The sequence below is a fragment of the Saimiri boliviensis genome, chromosome 5 (assembly GCF_048565385.1).
Source record: "Saimiri boliviensis isolate mSaiBol1 chromosome 5, mSaiBol1.pri, whole genome shotgun sequence".
Lineage (NCBI taxonomy): Eukaryota > Metazoa > Chordata > Mammalia > Primates > Cebidae > Saimiri > Saimiri boliviensis.
Window position 1 is genome coordinate 139535553 of NC_133453.1, and position 21282 is coordinate 139556834.

Here is a 21282-nt window from a genome sequence, read left to right on the forward strand (position 1 = left end):
TAAGCTGGTGCCTGGGACGTAATAAGTGCTCAAAAACATCAAAATATGTTTCTGTATGACTGAACTCAGCAATATCACTGGGAGTTCATTTATGTGTATGTGAGATTTTGTGAACTCTATACATAAACAAAGTATGTTATTTTCAAGTAGCATATATCAGATAAGAACTACATATGGCATATGATATTCAACATAATCGGCAAATATAGTGTTTAATAAAAATAGAGGGGTACATTTTAATAAAGTTTTCTGATAACAAGATACATTAGGGTTTTCTGTTATTTTTTCTAATAAAACTAAAATAATTAAAAATATATAGTCTGAAAAATTAACATTTTGAATTAGACCTACTTACTCAAATTGGAAGGTTGTTTCGTTATTCATACTATTAAGAAACATATATATTTGTGTGTGTGCATGCATACAAGATTTTCAAATTTGAAGTATACATTATTTTCTTCAGTTCAGCTAAAAATGTTCTTACAAATTTACCTTCAATTCTCATTTTGTTATTATGAACACTCTACATTTGGCAATGTATTATTGCTGTTTTTAAATCATTGTATAAACATTCTAGCAAGAAAGTTTTCCTTGTTAAAGAGATATTGGTCAAAAGATACCAATTTTTCTTTACACAACAGGAATAAGTTCAAGAGATCTATTGTGAAACATGGTGACTATAGCTAATAATAATATTATTGTGTTTTGGAAAAAAATTTGAAAAAGACTTGTAGGTGAATTGAACAATCATATATTTGGGGTGACTTAGACTTTGTAGACATGTCGATTCTGGCACAAATAAAAAATAATTATCTGGGAAAAAGACAAAGTCTCTCTTCACTAGCCCTTTCTCTGTCCACCTATTCCTGGTAAGCAGAGCGTCACTGAGTACTCCTGGACTAGCAGCCAGGAGGGCTAGCACTGGCCCGTGAACTCATTTGTGAAGAGTCATTTTATGTCTTGGTTCTTCAGTTTGCAGCACAGGCCTTCTCTTATGTCTTCTCTACTTCAGTCTGAAAGTTGTTGTGGAGATAAAACAGGATCATGTGCATGCTAGTGCTTTGAAAAGTATAAAATACGATGTAAATGTAATATTTTATTGTAAAAGGGGGTTTAAAACTATAGCATAAAAAGACTTGTTATAAAAATAAAATAAAAGTGACTCTAGTCACTTATTTTTATGAGGCACTTTTCTCTCTTTGGAAAAATATAATTTACTAATTCGAGAGAGAGCTATTAATTTCTAAGTCCTTCACAGCCGTTAAAGCAGGCGTGATGACTTCGATTCAGTTTACAAATGGAGTGGGCATACTGCAGAGGAATGCTACTCTCAGGTTACATATAAATGGAATTAAATTAAATTAATGAAAAGAGAAGAAAAGCATGTGTAGATAAATAACTAACTCATCTCCTAAGAGGCTCAATGTCTCAAATAAGACATGAGTTAAAATATATTAAATTTTTCACATCTCCTCCCCGGGCTCCCTCAAATATCATTTGGAAATTATTTCTAAAATACTAAATATTAATAAAAATAATATCTGTATGACACCTCTCAGACTATTATGTGTAAAATTATCATTGGGTTTTAAATTCAATGGAGTGTGGAGTGCTTCTGATGCACCTACAATAATATATCACTGAGGAAACCCAGTAACTTTGAGAGTATTTCCAAAATCCACTGGGCAAATCACACAATTTCAGAAAGTCATCTTGGTAAATGGTGAAAAACTGAACACATGGCAATAGGTACTTCTAATTAAATGAGGGTATTATTTATACTTTGATTTTAAAAGACTATTCTTTTAAAATGCTTTGAGTTTTTTATAATTTTCAAAATACGATGCCAAACTGAAAGTGTGGAAAGTAAGAAATGGAAAGTGATCCTCTTAAGGACAGCTCATTTGTTTGTTTTCTTTATCATCTGACGCTTAGTTTTATTTTGGTCCTAGCAACAAATCCCACTGGGTTAGAGAAGAGGAAGACAGCTGAATGACCATGGGAAAATTTGTGACCCTCTCTATGACTCAGTTTCGTTAGGAGACAAATAGGGATAATGACACTAATTTTCAAGATCTTTGTAAATTGATGAAAGAGTTAATGTTTGTAAACTGAATTATACAAAGTCTCAAATGTAGTTTTTGTTGCCATGTCACAATGTTGTGTAAATCGACCTTAAATGATAGGTTCTGGGGAGAGGGGAGTATTTTTGGCATGCCACAGGACTCTCTAGACCAGGCGTCCCCAAACTATGGCCCGAGGGCTGCATGCGACCCCCTGAGGCCATTTATCCGGCCCCCTGCTGCACTTCAGGAAGGGGCACCTCTTTCATTGGTGGTCAGTGAGAGGAGCACAGTATGTGGCAGCCCTCCAACAGTCTGCAGTGAACTGGCCCCCTGTGTAAAAAGTTTGGGGACGCCTGCTCTAGACATAGTAATCTCTGATAATATTTTTATCGATGATGTAGGAAGATAAAGAACACATTAATTGAGTTTTCTGATGGCATGAAGTGAAATGGTATTAAAAATTCAACAACCGAATTGATATCCAAAATGAATTAAGTCTAAGAAGAGGAAATTTCAAAGTGTAAGGCCTTGTACTTGGATTTTGAAATCTAAATTCTGAAAAATAGATTGGGGAAAATACGGTTTAGCGATAGTAACTATATCTACATGTCTGTCTATCTTTCTGTAGGTAAAAGAGAAAAATGCCTTACGGTTTAAATTAAAAATAGAAATTTAAGTCTTCAGACAGATGAAATTAAACAAATGGTACAATTTTTTCAGGACTCAACAAAGAATTTTATCTGAAATGCTCCCACTGGACTAAATAGTGATCAGGCAAAACTGTAAATATTTTGTATGGCTCTGGGTACCAATTGTTGTTTTTTTTCCTTTTTTTTTTTTTTTTTTTTTTTGGTAGGAAGAGAGATAAACTTGAACATTAAAAAGAGGAAGGAGAACATTAGTAACAATCACTATTTATTGTATGTTAAATCTGTTAAGCTTTTTTTAATATGGATTATTTTATTCTTCCTTTACAACAGCCCACCATGGAATATATCATGTTTACCCTGAGTCTTGGAGAATACTCAAAGGAAAGCCAGATGAACACCATCCTAAATGTGAAGGCCTGCGAAGGCAATGGGATAAAATTGCAGGTGGGTTTCTGTTAAAATACAAACTAATCAGTCACAGGTCAGAGAGAGAGAGAAAGAAGAGAGAAATATTCCATAAGGAAGTGGAGAGAGCATTGTATCTGCAGCATAATTTAACAACTATCAGATTGAGCTATGGCACCAAACAGGATCTGTCTGTTTCTTGTAGTGTATTTAGATATATGAGTAAGTGTCTCTGGTTGCCATGACATGTTGATAATCAACACAATTAGTGGATACTGATATTACCTCTAGCTGGCATCAAGTTCACCTTGTCTTTTCTGAAGATACACCTGATTTCCTGAAATTAACAGCTTTCAGCTATCTTTCATATAATCTGCCTCTAATATCTACTGAAAACAATCTCTAAGCAAAAGTAACTGTGTACAGTCTTAGAAATCATTTAAAAAACTAAAAATGACTAAGCCTTTACCTTTCCATCAACTTCATGTGCCATTAGTTGCCCATGTTGGTTTTTTTCTAATATATTTAATTACAGAAATATAAAAACTCCTTTTAATAAAAACATGTAGGCACGTCAACAGGAAAGCCTGTCAGTCTCAAACTGCTTAGGTCGAGCCTGAGTAAAATCTATTGATTTTGTTTTCAAATCTGAACACCCTTTCAAACTATTATAACTTCTTTATTGTTTTATTTGATTTAATGTTTTGTCTTTTCCACCAATTTTTCTAAGGATTTCAGCAATTTGGCAATCTTGAAATGCATATAAAGAACAAAATGGGTCATGCACAGTGGCTCATGTCTGTCATCCCAACATTTTGGGAAGCCGAGACCGGTGGATCATGAGGTCAGGAGATCGAGACCATCCTGGCCAACGTAGTGAAACCTTGTCTCTACTAAAAGTACAAAAAATTAGCTGGGTGTGGTGGCATGCATCTGTAGCCCAGCTACTGGGGTGGCTAAGACAGGAGAATTGCTTGAACCTGGGAGGCAGAGGTTGCAGTAAATCGAGATCGCGCCACTGCACTCCAGCCTGGGGGACAGAGCAAGACTCTATCTCAAAGAAAAAAAAAAAAAAAAGAACAAAATGGTAGATAAGACTAGCCAAACATTTATTCTTCAGAAATAAATATTTTTTAAAATACAGAAACTAAACCAACATTTCAGAGCTCTGGAAATCAGTAAAAGGTTTATAGCAAATAAGTGAACACCCAATCAAGAAAAAAAATCCTTAAAAGAATAGGGCGATTTTGTGGCATTTGAAATTGGCTTTCCTCCTGCCTCTCTTGGGCATGACAGTGGTCTTGAGTTTGAGATAGCAACAGCCTGGTTTCCAGTTCCTTCCTTTCAACTAGAGGAGGCAGAGCAGAGCTTATTTGAAAATTACTGTGCACATCTGTTTTAACTTGCCTGGTAAATACATGAAGGGTTGACACAAGGTGCTCATCTCTGTTTTGTCTAATACACAACTCAGGTGGAAAAGTGGTAGATACTGCTTGTAAAACATGCAAGGTGACTGTAACCACCTGGGCCAAAAGATTACAGGTAGAACATATAGTAGACCAAATAAACTCTGGAGAAGAAATCAGGCTGAGGCTCTTTGGAAAATTAGGGCATTCAGAAGCAGCCATATTTACAGGGACATTTAGAAAACCAGGAACCTGTTCAGACAGATGCATGTGCAACCAAATCCTGTGAAAACCTTACTCTTTCACCTCAGGCTGATCTCTAAGCTCAAAATAGGCCTGTGTTGAAGTGTTGCTCTTCTAATACAGAACCAATCTGCAAAGACTAGGAGAGCTCTTGGAATTCAAGAAAATTTTATTAAAATGTAAACTGAACACAAGCCAAAAGAACAGAGACTTCCATCATCACATGAAACAAGTAATAGTCTTCAAAAAAGTAATTTGGAAAATTCTCAAAACACATAGATCATTATAGCCTTCAACCATTAAGAGCAAATAAACAAACAAACGAAACCAAGAAAATCCTGGGGAAAAGGAAATTTTGGTTTCTAGAGTTACCACATTATGATAATCAAATTTCAAATTTGCCACAACAAAAAAATCATAAGATATGCAAAGAAATACATAAACTTGGCCCATTCCAAGTATCAAAATTAATTGATAGACATCATCTCCCAGGAAGTCCAGACACTGAAATTACTAGACAAAGTATTTAAAACAGTTATCTAAAATATGTTCAAAGAGTTAAAAGAAGGTATGGACACGAGTAATAGCATAAATGAAGAAAAGGGTATATGAACAAAAGAGAATGTCAACAAAAAGAATTTTTTTTAATTAACAAAAAATCTAGAGCTAAAAAGTTCAATAGTTTAAAAATTTACTACAGAAGTACAATAGCAGATGTGAACAGGAAGAGAAAGAACTTGTGAGTTTGAAAAGAGAAAAACTAAAATTATTGTGTCTGCAGAATAGACCTTTCAGAAAAACAAATAAATAAAGAAAAGTAAACAGAACCTAAGGTAATAGTAAGACACCAATGAGCTGGGAGTCTGAGAAGGGGAGGAGAGAAATAAAAGGACAATGAAGATTATTTGAAGAAATAATGGCTGAATATTTCTCAAACTTTATAAAATTAATGAATCTACAAATCTGAGAATTTTGATAAACTCCAGTAGGATAAACTTCATAAGTCCATATAGGGATACATTATAATCAAACTTGTAAAAGACGAAGAATCTTGAAAACAGCAAGAGAAATGTGACTCCTTTACATACAAGATCCAGAAAATCTGTTCTTCAGGATTTGGGGAGAAATTAAGATATTCCATAATACACTAAAGCTGAGAAAGTTTACTACTACTACACCTGCCCTACAAGAGATGCCAAAGGGAGTTTTAAGGTTGAAATTTAAAAAGGCTACAGAGTAACTCAAAGTTTCATGAACATACAGTGAGCTCCAATAAATGTAAATATAATATGTGAAGAAACAGAAAAAGAGCTACTATTACAGTAATTTTGGTTTGGAACTCTACTTTGTATTTACTATAGGACTTAAAAGACAAATACATTAATTTTTTTTTTTTTTTTTTTTTTTTTTTTTTGAGACAGAGTTTCGCTCTTGCTACCCAGGCTGGAGTGCAATGGCGCGATTTTGGCTCACTGCAACTTCCGCCTCCTGGGTTCAGGCAATTCTCCTGCCTCAGCCTCCTGAGCAGCTGGGATAACAGGCAAGCGCCACCGTGCCTGGCTAATTTTTTGTATTTTTAGTAGAGACGGGGTTTCACGATGTTGACCAGGATGGTCTCGATCTCTTGACCTCGTGATCCACCCGCCTTGGCCTCCCAAAGTCCTGGGATTACAGGCGTGAGCCACCGCGCCCGGCTAAATACATTGATTATTATAAATCAATCTTATTGGTCACATAATGTGTAAAGATATACTTCGTAACATCAGAAACATAAAAGAGAGCAAGGAGAGTAAAGTTGTAGAAAAGTAGAACTACTACTTGCAATAATAGTTAATTTTGCATCAATTGAAATGCGAGTGTAATAATTTTAAGGTGTTATATATAATTTCCAGGGTAACTGCAAAGAAAATATCTATAGTCTATATACAAAAGAAAAGGAGAAGAGAGCAAAACATGTCATTACACACACAAAAATTCAAATGAACACAAAATAAGTCAGTAATGGAGGAATCGATGGCAAGTAGCAAAAAGGCAGAAATTAAGTCTTCGCTTATCAGGAATTACCTTAAATATAAATGGGTTAAACTATCCAATCAAAAGGCAAAGATAGGCAAAATGGATAAAAACACAATGAAACAAATCATTATCCAACTGTATGCTCCCTACAAAAGACTCACTTTAGACCTAAAGGAATAAATGGGATAAAATTAGAAGAACGAAAAAACACACTTCATGTAAATAGTAACCAAAGGAGAGCCTAGGGTACTATACTATCAGATAAAATAGATTTTAAGTCAAAAACTGTTCTAAGAGACAAAGAAGAAAAACATATGTAGATAAAAGGATAAGGTAATATGAAGACACCAATTGTAAATATATATGTACCAAATAGAAGAGCCCAACACCTATCAAACAAACATTGATAGAACTGTAAGGAAAAATAGTTAAATAGTTGGAGACTTCTATACTTCAATTTCAATAACTGTCCTCATCCCCACTGCCAATCATGTAAATCTACCTATGTTTTTATCCTTGTCCGTCCCTCATTCTTTGTGTTATCATGGAGAGTGCTCTCTTATCACGTTTACAGATTTTCCAGTTTTCCTTCTGTTATTTTTAGTTATATTCCATAGTAATTTTTAAAAAAATGTTGTATAATTTCAGTCTTTTTAAATTGATTAAGATTTGTTTCGTAGCCTAAGATATGGTCTGCACTGGAAACTGTTCCATGTACACTTGAGAAAAAATGTGTATTCTGCTCTTGTTGGGTAGAGTGTTCTATATTTGTCTGTTAAATGTAATTTGTTTATAGTGTTGCTCAAGTTCTCTTTTCTGTTGTGGATGTCTAGTAGAAAATATAGTAAAATAAACATTCAATTTACTTTCACATCCCCTGCGAGATCCCCATTCTTTAAAACTCAGTTCATGAAAGAATAGAGATGAAAGATGTATGTAGGTTTGTATGGTTGGTAGCAGGGCAAAGATAACATTTCTTCATTAAGCTTACTATTCTGAGAGGGAGGATATGATGTCATCTACTTTAGATGAGAAAGAAGTCAAAGTATTATGTGTTAGAGGAGAGAAGGAAAAGTCTTCAAGAGTTGTGAAGTATGAAAGTAAGATTTGACTAGTGTTGATGATAATTGAAGTTTAGAATCTGTTGCCTTGATTTTAGTAAACCAGAACTCAATCTAATGTGCTTTATGTTTCCAAACATTACTTAGAGGCTATTCTCCTAAATGAACTGTGGGACCTTACTCATTTTATGTTTTATTATTTACTTATTACATAAACTTAATTGCTTGTAAAACACTTTAGGCAGCTTAAAATGTCAAATTTATTTATTTTAATTGCCTATTTCTATAAAAGCCTAAGGTCAAATTTAAAAAATAAGACAGATTTAAAACATCATAAAGAACATACAAATGTATGTTTCACATATCTGGAATCATCTAGTTAATTAATATATTTAGCTAGGGGCTTCCTGGCAAACAAAGCAAAAGGGATACACATTGAAATATAGATTTTTATGTCACCATATAAAGGAAATCTCCTGAGGAAGAATTATTTTTCTGGTGCTAAATGTCTAGCACAAAAAATGTCATATAGATCTTCATCTGTGGGACACTAGGTAATCTGGTGGGCAATGTCTTCAACTCTGATCTTCTGAAAATACAGAACATTCTTCAAAAGGCCATTTCTAGTAATACCTTCCTGTAAAGGCTGAGAATATACTGTTAAATCTCAACTCAAAGAAGGCATTGCTTTGAAAATGAAGATTTTATTGCCCTGGCAGTTGTGGTTTGATGATTTAGTTTAACCTGAAGATAAAACTTTTGGTTCTTAGAGGAGAGGAGACATGGTTAATTTGTGCTTTCATCCACTACGCTGAAATATCTCCTGTCTCAAGCCATTCTTTGGCAGGAGTTAATGTAAGATCAATTTCTTGTTGAAAATTTAGACAGGAGTCTATATAGATGTTAGATAGTCTTCCATCTCCGTAAATGCATTTTTCGCTTGTGCTTAGTGTGCTATTCACTCACTGGATTTAAATTTTATTACTATTTTTATCAGTATTATTGTTAATAATCATATTTTTATGATTATAATTTTATTTCTGAACTCCTTAATTGCCTTTGTAGTGGACTGCCTAGCTTCCTACATCTCTCTTAGGGTTTTAACTGTGGTATTATTTATTTACAAGACAGAATTTCATTCTGTTGCCCAGGCTGGAGAGCAGTGGCATGATCTCGTCTTATGCAACTGCCACCTCCTGGGATAAAGCGGTTCTCTTGCCTCAGCCTCCTAAGTACCTGGGACTGCAGGCACCTGCCACCATGCTTGGCTTATTTTTGCATTTGTAGTAGGGACAGGGTTTCACCATGCTGACCAGCCTGGTCTCAAATGCCTGACCTGAGGTCATCAACAGGCTTTGGCTTCCCAAAGTGCTGGGATTACAGGCATGAGCAACTGCAACCGGCCAACTCTGATTATTTTGATATATTGATATGTTTTCTCTGTTTCCCAAAGTTGTAGAGATAGGTATCTTTCTTGTCTTTGCCCAGCTGTGTGTTTTTCTTGGTCAGGTGCACCAGTTTATGCATTTAATTACACAAGCCTTCCTCAGTGATGAAGAGAAAATACCAATATTTTGTCTTTTGTGTATGAAATCTTTCTTTCCAGCTTGGGTATCACCACACTCTGTTTCCTGATTCCTTCAGAAAGTTTAAAGTTATAAAGGGTATGGATGGCTAAACCCTCCAGATATGGCATCCAAAGTATCATCGCATGGGGTACCCTTTCTGCTACCTCTCTTTGGAGCATCCCAGGACATAATTCTACCATCCATAGACGTTCTCTCCTGATAGATTTCTGGCTCTTGTTCCCTCCTTAAGTCAAATTTCACATGCCTTCCATCTTTAAGATATTTCTTTTTAATTTCTGATTCAATATGAATATCTCTTTTTTTCAGGTAAAGTTAATTTAAAACTAAGGAGGGTGTTGAACAATGAGAACACATGGATACGGAGAGGGGAGCATCCCACACCGGGGTCCATTCAGGGGGCTGGGAGAGGGATAGTGGAAGGGAGGGTGGGGAGGGATAACATGGGGAGAAATGTCAGGTACAGGTGATGGAGGGGTGGAAGCAGCAAACCGCCTTGCCATGAATGTACCTGTGCAACAATCTTTCATGATCTGCACATGTACCCCAGAATCTAAAGTACAATAAATATAAATAAATTTCTGTAATCACTAGGTATTTGAGGCAGGGGAAAATGAGGACATTGCCAGATATGTTACATCTGTCATCTTGTTTAAATCCTTGATGGTTTCTGTGGGGTTGAGAATATTAAAGAAATAAACACTTAATTAAATGGCTCCATGAAACGGTACTTTTGATGAGTAGAAGTCCCCAAATCTGATTTTAAACATGACCAGATTTTACTTACAGAATAATATAAAGGATTTACTCTATTGATTCATGAAGCTGAAAATGAACAAACCTAACATTTAAATTATGATTTTCTGTAGCTGAGATGTCTTTTTCATAGCTCATTGAGTATTTCGTAGAGTATAACTGCCTGCACAGAAAATACTCATTCACTGATTTTTATATGGATCTTTTTATTTAGAAAAATAGTCGTCAACTGCTTTTACATTCAAACATTCTGACAATTAAGTTTTATTTTTCAGATAATCTAAATTCTTTTTCTCTTCTACAGTCCTTCTCATAACAATAATGCTTACAGTAATTTAATGGAGATTTTACATTTGTAAACTGTAAAATGCTGTTAAGAGATGACATGCTATTTTAGTTTCACAGCCTGCAATCTTAAAATTTGATAAAGTTGTTTGATCAATTTCTGAGCTTACAAAAAAATTGGACAAATACTTCCCTTTTACAGATAATATGGAAATGTTTATTTAAGGCATCAGTAGTTTTCAAGCATTTTCAATAGCATCTGGGTCACCACCTCCACATTATGAAACAAGAAGCAATAGTGGTACTGTTTGTGTCCACTATTCCAGGGGTAACTGATTTAGTTGCATTCTTTTTTTTTTTTCTTGACTCTTTCTCTACTAAGTCCATTTTAAACACCCAAACATTCACATGCACATTAAGAAAAATGATGCCAATCACTTTGATGCTTTTCCATTTCTTTTATTTCTTGGTACAAAGGATCACAACCTAAATGTGGATTATTCATAAGACAGATATCATGTTAAACAGGAATGTATGCTTTCAATATGAATAATGGTCTCTAAAGAAGAAAAAAAGTGCCTGCTTTCAAACACAGGTGACCTAGTCAGCACTTTCTAAATGACTAGGGGAACTCAGTTTTTTCTTCTGGAAAATGGAATTGATAATATTAAATATTTGGTGAAGGGCTATTTGGATGTGGAACCGCATAAATTATATTCATGATATTGGTATCTGATAATTGCATTTCCAGTAGGAATTACAATTAAGACTCTTGCAATATGACATACTTTTGATCATTTTAATTTCCTTTGTGATTGCAGAGAATGATAATTCTTTGGGGGACTTGACTCCAATTTTCACATTACAAAAGAAAAGTTTGGATAATGAAATAATGCAGAGATGAAGGAAGTCTTGATCTCCAATCTCTTATTTCCCCCATTCCCATTTCTGCAGTGGGGATGCCACCTGTGTTCTGCTCATTATAAAACTTTTAGCAAGAAGCTAATGAAATGCAAAGCTTTCTATAAAACCAGCACCATCCTTCCTATCAAATCATCTGAAATATTTATTTGCCCTCTTGAATAATTGATAGGGGCATCAGCTCTCCTGGTCAATTGATTTATTAAGGGACTATTTGGAATTAAACAGCTTAAAGATATTAGATTTAGCAGTGATCTTGCTTGTTAGCATATTCATTTACCTACGGGAGCTCCCATTAGATATTGTTAATACATGACGTCTGTAGTCACGGCCTGTATCTCCTCAAATTGCATTAACGCCAGGCTGTTTAGCCACAGAATAACAGGTTTGATTGAGTGCTTGGGTTTGGTGTAATTAGATTTTCCTAGAAAAGGGGGGACTACTTTAATGCCATATGCATTAAACTAGATATGTCATCAGCATTACTGTAATTGGTGAACAGGAATGCGGGAGACCTGGCTGCATGTGAATGTTTGTGTTTATGGCTCACCCCTACGTTCTCATAGATGGCACATAATAGCCCTGCTTACTTACATATGCATGACCCAGAGGGGGGAAAAACTGACCTCTTTAATAAGCATCTCTTTTGAAAATGGTGGAAAATTCTATCCTGAGTAATGGGATCAATTTTTTTGTCTGTTAAAACTGCCAATTATTTCTCTTACTGAAAAGGTCATGTGTCTGGTTAATCAATGATGAAAATGGTATGGGAATATACCAGGTGTAGTCGTGTGTTTGATTTGCATTTCATTCTTAGACGATCTGCTTCAGTTTTCAATTGTTGTCCTGACTGGGGGCCACAAACACAGCAGCAGAATTGTTTCACCAGTGTTTCCTCTAGGGAATTACACCTTCTTACTAACAGAGATGCATAGAGAAAAGGAAAGGGTTTGTGGTCACTTTTCCCTTTTGGAGCTAATTCATTGTGTGCAAACAAACACTAACTTTGCACATTAAGGAACAACGTGTCCCCCATAACAATCTGTGTAGTGGGAGAACTGGGGAGTAGGAATGAAGATAGTGTTAGAACAATTGAAAGGTAAACCAATTTTTCTTTTCTGTTCCTATTTTCATTTACTGTTTCTCTTCCCCAGGCTGTAGGATGCCTTTGAATTACATCTCAAGTATCCACAACTTACACTGGGAGTCTCATTTGGAATCTCCCTTTCTCTTTCTTTGAATCACTTTTTCCACATTAAAGTTATAAAATTATAATATATTTGGCTGGGCATGGTGGCTCATGCTTATAATCCCAGCACTCTGGGAGATCAAGGCGGGAGGCTCACTTGAGGTCAGGAATTCGAGACCAGCCTGGCCAACATGGTGAAACCCCATCTCTACTAACAATACAAAAATTAGCTGCGTTTGGTGGTGGGCACCTGTAATTCCAGCTACTTGGGAGGCTGAGGCAGGAGAATTGCTTGTACCTGGGAGGTGGAGGTTGCAGTGAGCAGAGATGACACCACTAAACTTCAGCCTGGAGATATATATATATATATATATATATAGATAGATAGATAGATAGATAGATAGATAGATAGATACAGATATAGATATAGATATAGATATAGATAGATATATAGATATAGATAGATAGATAGATAGATATAGATATATAGATATATAGATATATATATGCCTTCTTTCCCAGTTCCTTAAGACTTTCATTGAACACACAAAACAAGGCAAGATTATTTTATTTTATGTTTTATATATATAATCAAACTTTTTTGTTTGATTATGTTTATGTTTATATATATATAATCATAAATCAAATCAAATTTTATGTTTATATATATATAATCAAATCAAATTTTTATGTTTATATATATATAATCAAATCAAATTTTATGTATATCTATACATAATCATCAAACTTATAAATAACCTTGTTATCTACAAGGCAGGGACACATAGATTGTCCCATTTATTGCGATCACTTCTACATTTGGTTAAATACTCTGAGGCTCCAGGAGATCAAGCTACTTCTCTGAGTTCACAAAGCTAATAAAAGCAGAATCAGAATTTGAATCACTTTAATGTCCATGTCCTTTCTACTATAATGTGCTGCCTACTTAATGACATTGACACTGATTGGATATTTTTTTTAAACTGACTTCTTAATGCAGAGGAGGAACCTGGATTGGTTTAATTTTGGTAATCAGATAGGCTAATTTAAATGGCCATCACCTTGGCAGGTGTGTAAGATTGATTTTTAGGGTAAGGAGGAGTTTAGGGAAGGGGTAATCACAGTTCTCCTGACTGATGTCTGATATTTGAGGGAGATGGTGGAAGGAGAATTAGAAAGCTTAATAAGTGGCTTGGTGTCCTTTAAATTCTGCATAGGTGACTTTGACTCTCTTAATACCAGAAGTATTTCCTGGGGTTGAAGAGCAGTGGCAGCTCCAGTTCTTATATAGAAGGGGATTAGGGTAGCAATCATTGCAAGGAATCCTGTTTAAAACTATGTCTATATATCCAACTCCATGCTTTTGCTAGGGTTGGGGACCCATGCAGATTATATGGCAGAGCTGAAAGAGCTGCCCCAACTCCTACTTTTTATTATACCCACCTGATGAGAGAGAAGGAAGGCTGGCAAAAAACCAAGAGTTGCCTGAAATTCAATTCCACTGACAAGTTGCAGGACTGACATGATCCTGCTTGGCTGTAAACAGAATTAATGTAAAGATATTTATGACAGAAGTCTCCTCTAAATTTGAGATGAGTTTCGAAATCTCCAAATGAACATCTCAAAGCAAAATAAATCCTCGGTGTTTAGGAAAGCTTACAATGATTTACATCAGTGATTACCCATGAGTAAAGGTGAAATTAAATGGGAGTAAAGAGGTGTTTGAAACTATTTTAGTCTATTAAATTACCACCTTAAGATAGTTTCAATATTATTTATCATTTCTCAAACAGATTCATAATGGAACATATTTTCCCTAATAATAGCTGTGTTTTGAGTTTGTAAATATAAAGACTAATGAAAATGTCACTTCCTTGAAAAGGAGATTTTTTTGGAAATTACAATTTAGAGTTGACATAATTTACTTATCTTACTGAAAAAAATATATACACACATATATACTTATTTGTATATATCTAATATAATATATAAAATAACAGACATTATATTATATCTGTTATTTTATATATTATATAACACCCTGGCAATATTTATTCTGTTATTTTATATATTATATAAAATATAATAGATACTACCATTGCGTGTAAGGGAAAATGATGACACTCAGTGATGAGACTATAAACTGGTTACCAGATTGGATAAAAAGAGAGCCATGAATTAGCTTGGCCCAGTAGCACCAGTTATTATCCCTATCCTGAGGCAGCATGATCAATTGAGCACAAGATTTTGAGGCTGTAGGCTCTGTGATGGTGCCTGTTGAATAGCCATAACGCTCCAGGTTAGGCAGCATTGTGAGGCCACATTTCTAAAAAACAATAAATAAATAAATAAATATTAAAACGGCAGCCGTGAATTATTCTGTGTTGTTTTGAATTATTCATGGCCTCGTAAGAGGGACAATTTTTAAAATTGCGTTTATTAGAGATAATCTTGCAATGTTTATCTTAAGCAAATGTGAAAATATTTTTTTAAATTCCCTGGTAAGTATATTGTGATATATGATGCACACACAGTGGGTTTCATGGGCATGCAACCAGAGCAAGTTTCTGTTCGGTATAGTCCTCAGCCACCTGCAAGTCTAGGTGTAGGCTTAGGGAGGGTCAGAAAAGGTGGATGTGCTGTGCTGTCTTGGGGCAGGGCAAGGTGGACACTAGCCCTGCCTTGTTCCTGCAGTATTAGCGTGCATTCAGAATGCAAATTGGCAGGTGCTAATTCAAATACCTAGCACATCCTGAAAGGGAGGTTGCAATCTGCTGTGAGTCAGGGTTGGCTGCCTTCCCTGTGTTAAGAGTTCAGCCCTTGGGTAGGGGATGTCTGGGTCCTTGGCAGAGTCCCACATTTTAATTTTTCACTGGGCCATGCAAATTAAGTAGCCAGTCCTGCACATATACACTCACAAGAAGTCTCACCACAATGACCACCATCAAACATTAAACAGAATCACTGCTTCAAGACACTTTAATAACTTTGAATGCTCTTACCACCACTCCCATAACAAATGCAAACACAATTTAGACCAAGAAATAATAAACCTTATAATGGGTTAGTAATTCACGTACATTTACAGAATTTCCTTAACACATTTGTTGGTGAAGAGGGAAACAATTAAATGCTAGTCAAAATCCCTAGAAATAGTGGGTTGGCAAATAAGTTAAACACCTTTCTAGGGCTCAGTTCATGACCAAAGTGGAGATTTTTAATGGCCAACAGGGTTTTTGATACTTCTGTGAATATTATTTATTACTGTCATTTCTACTATTGCTGTTACACTATGCATTTGAAAAAAATCAGGGTCCTTAGATTAATTTCTGTCTCTACTGCCCGCATGACCCCTGAGTATGGTTGTATATCCATAACTGCACTTATACTCTTCCTTTTCTCTTTTTTCTTCATCTTGGGCTTTTCCCCATGTCTTTATTTCCTCTTCCCTTTGCCATGTCTAGTTTCTAGCACTCAGTGCCATCTATGAACACTGTTCAGTATTGCTGCAGGGACTGCACTTTGTGGAGATGCCCTGTGCCCCTGTTTTTCATTGCTATCAAGAAATACCTAAGCCAGGCCTGGTGTCTCATGCCTGTAATTCCAGCACTTTGGGAGGTCAAGGTGAGGGGATCACTTAAGGTCAGGAGTTCAAGAGCAGCCTGACCAACTTGGAGAAACCCTGTCTCTACGAAAAATACAAAATTAGCTAGATGTGTTGATACATGCCTATAATCCTAGCTACTTGGGAGGCTGAAGCAGGAGAATCGCTTGAACCTGGGAGGTGGAGGTTGCAGTGAGCCAACATCACGCTATTGCACTCCAGCCTGGGCAACAAGAGCAAAATTCCGTCTCAGAAAAAAAAAAAAAAATACCTAAAGCTGGGTAATTTAAAAAGGAAAGAGATTTAATTGGCTTATAGTTCTCCAGGCTATATAGGAAGCATGGTGCTGGCATCCACTAGGTCTCTGGTGAAGCCTCATGGAAGAAGCCAAATGAGGATCAGGCATCTCACATGACCAGACCAGGAGCATGAGTGGAGGGGGCAGATGTCACACACTTTTTTTTCCTCTTTTTAATTTATTTATTATACTTTAAGTTCTGGGGTACATGTGCAGAACATGCAGGTTTGTTACATAGGTAAACACGTGCCATGGTGGTTTGTTGTATCCATCCCCCCATCATCTACATTAGGTATTTCTCCTAATGCTATCCCTCCCCAAACCCCCCCACCTCCTCCTATCCCTTCCCTATCCCCCCACCCACCAACAGACCGTGTTGTGTGATGTTACCCTCCCTGTGTTCATGTGTTCTCATTGTTGAACACCCTCTTGTAAGTGAGAACATGTGGTCTTTGGTTTTCTGTTCTTGTGTCAGTTTGCTGAGAATGATGGTTTCCAGCTTCATCCATGTCCCTGCAAAGGACATGAACTCATATTTTTTATGGCTGCATAGTATTCCATGGTGTATATGTGCCACATTCTCTTTATCCAGTCTGTCACTAATGGGCATTTGGGTTGGTTCCAAGTCTTTGCTATTGTAAACAGTGCAGCAATAAACATATATGTGCCTGTGTCTTTATAATGGAGTGATTTGTAATTCTTTGGGTACATACCCAGTAATGGGATTGCTGGGTCAAATGGTATTTCTATTTCTAGATCCTTGAGGAATTGCTACACTGTCTTCCACAATGTTTGAATTAATTTACACTCCAACCAACAGTGTAAAAGCGTTCCTATTTCTCCACATCCTCTCCAGCATTTGTTGTCTCCTGATTTTTTAATGATCACTGTTCTAACTAGCGTGAAATGGTATCTGAGGTCTTCATCACTGGTCATTAGATAAATGCAAGTCACACAGTTTTAAACAACCAGATCTCCTGGGAACTCACTCCTCATCAAGAGGCTGGCTTGCTAAGCCATTCATGAGAGATCTGTCCCCATAATCCAAACACTTCCTGCCAGGCCTCACCTCTAACACTGGGGATTATATTTCAACAGGAGATTTGGCAGGGGCACAGATTGTGACAGTTTCTTCAACAATAAATTGAGTTGTTTTTCACAAGCTGCTGTTTTTAGAGATGGGTGGGAAATATTCCGTATAATATTGGCAGTTTCCTTTGAGGACTATCATCTTTTTATGTGTAGACTTTATAAATAAAAAGTAGACTTTTTAAGTCTTTGAGGGTTTGTCTGTTTTCCTTTCGATTAAAATGTCTTTCTCAGACTCCTCTTCATTAACTTTGAATCATGCTGTTCTGAACCAGGATTGAGTTGGGTGGGCTAAGGCTAGATGCAGTATCGTCCCATGGCCTGGCAGAGTGCAGTGGCCACTCAGGAGTCTGCTAGCCCACACAGTCCACACTTCTGATTCACGGTCAGCCTAAGAGTTGCTGCCAGCCCTATGGGGAGTTCATTATTTTTTTTCCTTCTCTGATGTGTGACCCTGCACTCAGAAGACCTCATTCTCCTTGTTTCTGACCATTTCTCCAAGTTGTCAGGGTCTTCTTGAATTATACTCCAATATTCTAGAGTCCCAGTCAGCCTTCTCTACAGGGTTTAAAGCACAGGCACAATGACTTTGCTCCATGTAAACACATTTTAATGGTGAAAGGTACAACATATTTTAAATATGGCTCTAGCATTATTAAAAAGATCAAAACCATGAACTCCTATAATTATATTTACATATGAAATCTGTCTATATCCATACACAGGAGAATCGAAGGGTACACATGTATGTATACTTGTGCACGTGAGATTTAGTCTTCTGACTCAAGAAAGCAATGTGATGAAGTGACATGTTTCGCTAAACAGCATACATCAAGACATGTTATGCTTCTGTTTATCCCACCTATTGGAGGGATTTCGATTATATTCTGCACATTGCTGAATCAGACAAGGAGTAGATGTTGAATTGAACAACCTACTGCTTACATTCATTGCTTGATGTTTTATTTAGAAAGGCAATTCTCTTTGCAAGTCCAAAAAAAAAGTGAGAGAAATGAATATCCAAAAATATTCATTTCCTTTTTAAGGAAAACAGCATCTCCCCTTCAAGAAGCATGAATCGTTCTTTCTTCTTAACTCTTCAGCCAATTCCCTCTGGATCTCAACTTTGGCTGTATTGCTTGGTTTTTCTTTTCTTTCTTTCTTTTTTTTTTTCCTGTGTGTGCGTGTGTGTAGGAAGGAAAAGCCATGTGTCTGAGGTGGTGACAACAGTCGCAGAGCCAGAGCCTTAATCACTGTTTACTGATTTAGTCCATTTTACTAGCAGGCAGTGCTTTTCTAGAGAGCTGTTTTCCTGGCGGGGTGCAATGACTGCTTTCAGGGGCAAAAGTACGTGTCTCAGAGCTGTCTGGCTCACTCTCCCTGGCACTCACTCCTTGCCATCCCTGGCAGGGCCGCTTCACCCAGGCAATGGGCTGGTGTGTCAGCCTCTGCGTCTGACGGTGCTCATCTGGTGGTGGTGTTAATGAGAGCTGGATGAAAGCAGGAGGCAGGGCAGAGGACCCACCGGGGCGTCCAAACAATACCTATGGCAGGCAGAGCCAGCACGTTTCACACTGCGCCTCCGCTCCTGTGGTGAAAAGAATTGAAAATGACAGATCGAGGATTTTGCCTTCCCCTCTGATAGGCTTTTTTGTTTGGTTTGTTTACACTGCTTTGGGGTTAGGTGGCTGCTATTGTTGTTGCTGTCTTTCTTCTCTGCTTTTTCTAACAATTGTGTACTTGTTACAGTTAAAATGATGGCTTAGAGATGATCAAGAAAAAGGGCCAGTTAGGAATTGCTCACGTTTCTTGAATAGTTTGTCACTTTTAATAATCGTCATCTCTATTCCTCTATTTGCCATGGTCAACACCTGAACTCTTCCAGTGACTGTCAAATTCAGAGAATCGTGGAGGGTGGGCTGACCTGTGAAATTAGGTTTGGAGGACAAAAGAGAATTGAGTGATGCCAGTGTTGGAAAAACTCTATTGGTATTAGTATAAGTGTGTGAACATCAAATATGGCACATAACTGTTTTAGGTAACTACTCCGAGGACCAATCAAATGGCTGTAATGTATCCTCATTGGCATATCTCATCTTAGAGTCCATTCAGGGCAAAAGGATCATTCATCAAACGTAGGGGTTTTCATTGCTCTTGGGCCTGAGAAAATTCAAGGGCATGACTGTAAGCTCGGGGCGGGAGCCAGGGGTTTGTCTAAAGGGAAACTTGCCAGCAACATGAGGTGATGACATTATGATAATCCTCAAAGTAACAAAGTCCTTTCCCTCTCATGCTCCTTACTCTTCTGCTGTCCAGCCCAGATGTTTTAGGGGGTGGTTTCCAGTCTTGTGCTTTCTGTACTTTTTTTTAATTGAAGGAGTTATATGTGCATCCCAAATAAATTGTTCAACATTAGATTGAAAAGACATCACTATAACCATTGCAGTCGGCCATAGTGACTGCCATGAGACGCCAAATGCTTTGAAACTCCCTACACTGGCATCCTCATTCCCCTACAGTCCAGGCTACCCTCCTCCCCACCATCCACTGAAACTCTCAGTAGTACCCTATGTGCCATCATTGTCCTCTTCCCGTCACCCGCAGGACCTACCAGAGAATCAGTTCAGTCGAGCCATTTCTTCTTTCCAGCACGCTCCTTTTCAATTTAATAATTGTTTCTATAATCTCCTAGTCTCCCATACTCTCACAGGACTCAGTGAGATTGGAGAATGATGTGAGTGTCCATGGAGCATCTTAAAAGCATTCGTGACAAACTGTGCTTGCTGTCTTAAAACACTCTCCACATTCTTCAAGCATCAGTTTAAGAAAGCATGCTGCTTTTAATTCATTAGAATTTATCAGGGCCTATGCTAGGGAAAGATGCCTTTCCAACTTCAATAAAAGGCCCTCTGGTTTCTATATGATCATCATTAGTAATATTAATAATAATACAAATAAAGTGTTCCTAATACCTTTCTAAGTAGTCATCAAATGATGTCATTTCTAAGGACTAACATTTGGAAAATCAGATAAATGTCTGGTAAAGTGAGGTCTCCAGTTTTGCTTTTAACCCCACTTGTCACCATCCTTGCCTGCATGAAGAGAAATTGATTTCACGTGTGTTGATGTTATGTGTAGTTGAAAATCCTCCAGGTGTCCACAGTCAGAACCTTTAGTGGAACAGAGATGACACAGAACCTCATTTTCCGCTCTCTGTAATTGTGTAGGTAAGGGACACCACAGAAAGGACTCTGCCTTGCCAGGGACGTTGTTACAGAGATTACTGTCTTTACTGGAAAATTCTAAGTAAAGTGGATCTAAAACAAACTATAAACACATCTCAAAAATAGACACCTTCTCTAAATGAAGCATTAACAGCAATGGGTGACACTGGCCTGGATTTTTGCAGAAGGACTGAATTGTCACAAGAATGCTTTAGTCTTCACAAATCTCGACAACAGTATCTCAAGTTCAGAGTTGATATTTTCTCTTTTTGAGCTCAAAGTATATAATAATATTTGAAATGAGGGAGAGAGAGAGAGAGAAACAGAGATGAAAAAATAAAGTGAGAAAAAGAAAGGAGGAGAGATCACCTTTAAGCCTTTTCTTTTCTCTTTCTTTCAAACGACACAATAGAATTTTTTTCCTAAAGTTGTATTAGGGATTCACTTAAGCAGAAATGAACTGTAATATGCAAATAGTTCTAA

At 36.8% G+C, this 21282-nt stretch overlaps 1 long non-coding RNA gene across 3 annotated transcripts in view; it reads left to right on the plus strand.

The window, feature by feature from the left end:
* The window catches only part of LOC141584666 (uncharacterized), a 397655-nt gene that overhangs the window by 138531 nt on the left and 237842 nt on the right, over positions 1-21282 (plus strand). For all 3 annotated transcript variants that reach the window (XR_012517850.1, XR_012517851.1, XR_012517852.1), the window contains one exon: positions 3047-3160. This is a non-coding gene — a long non-coding RNA (uncharacterized LOC141584666). The remainder of the gene's footprint in view (positions 1-3046; positions 3161-21282) is intronic.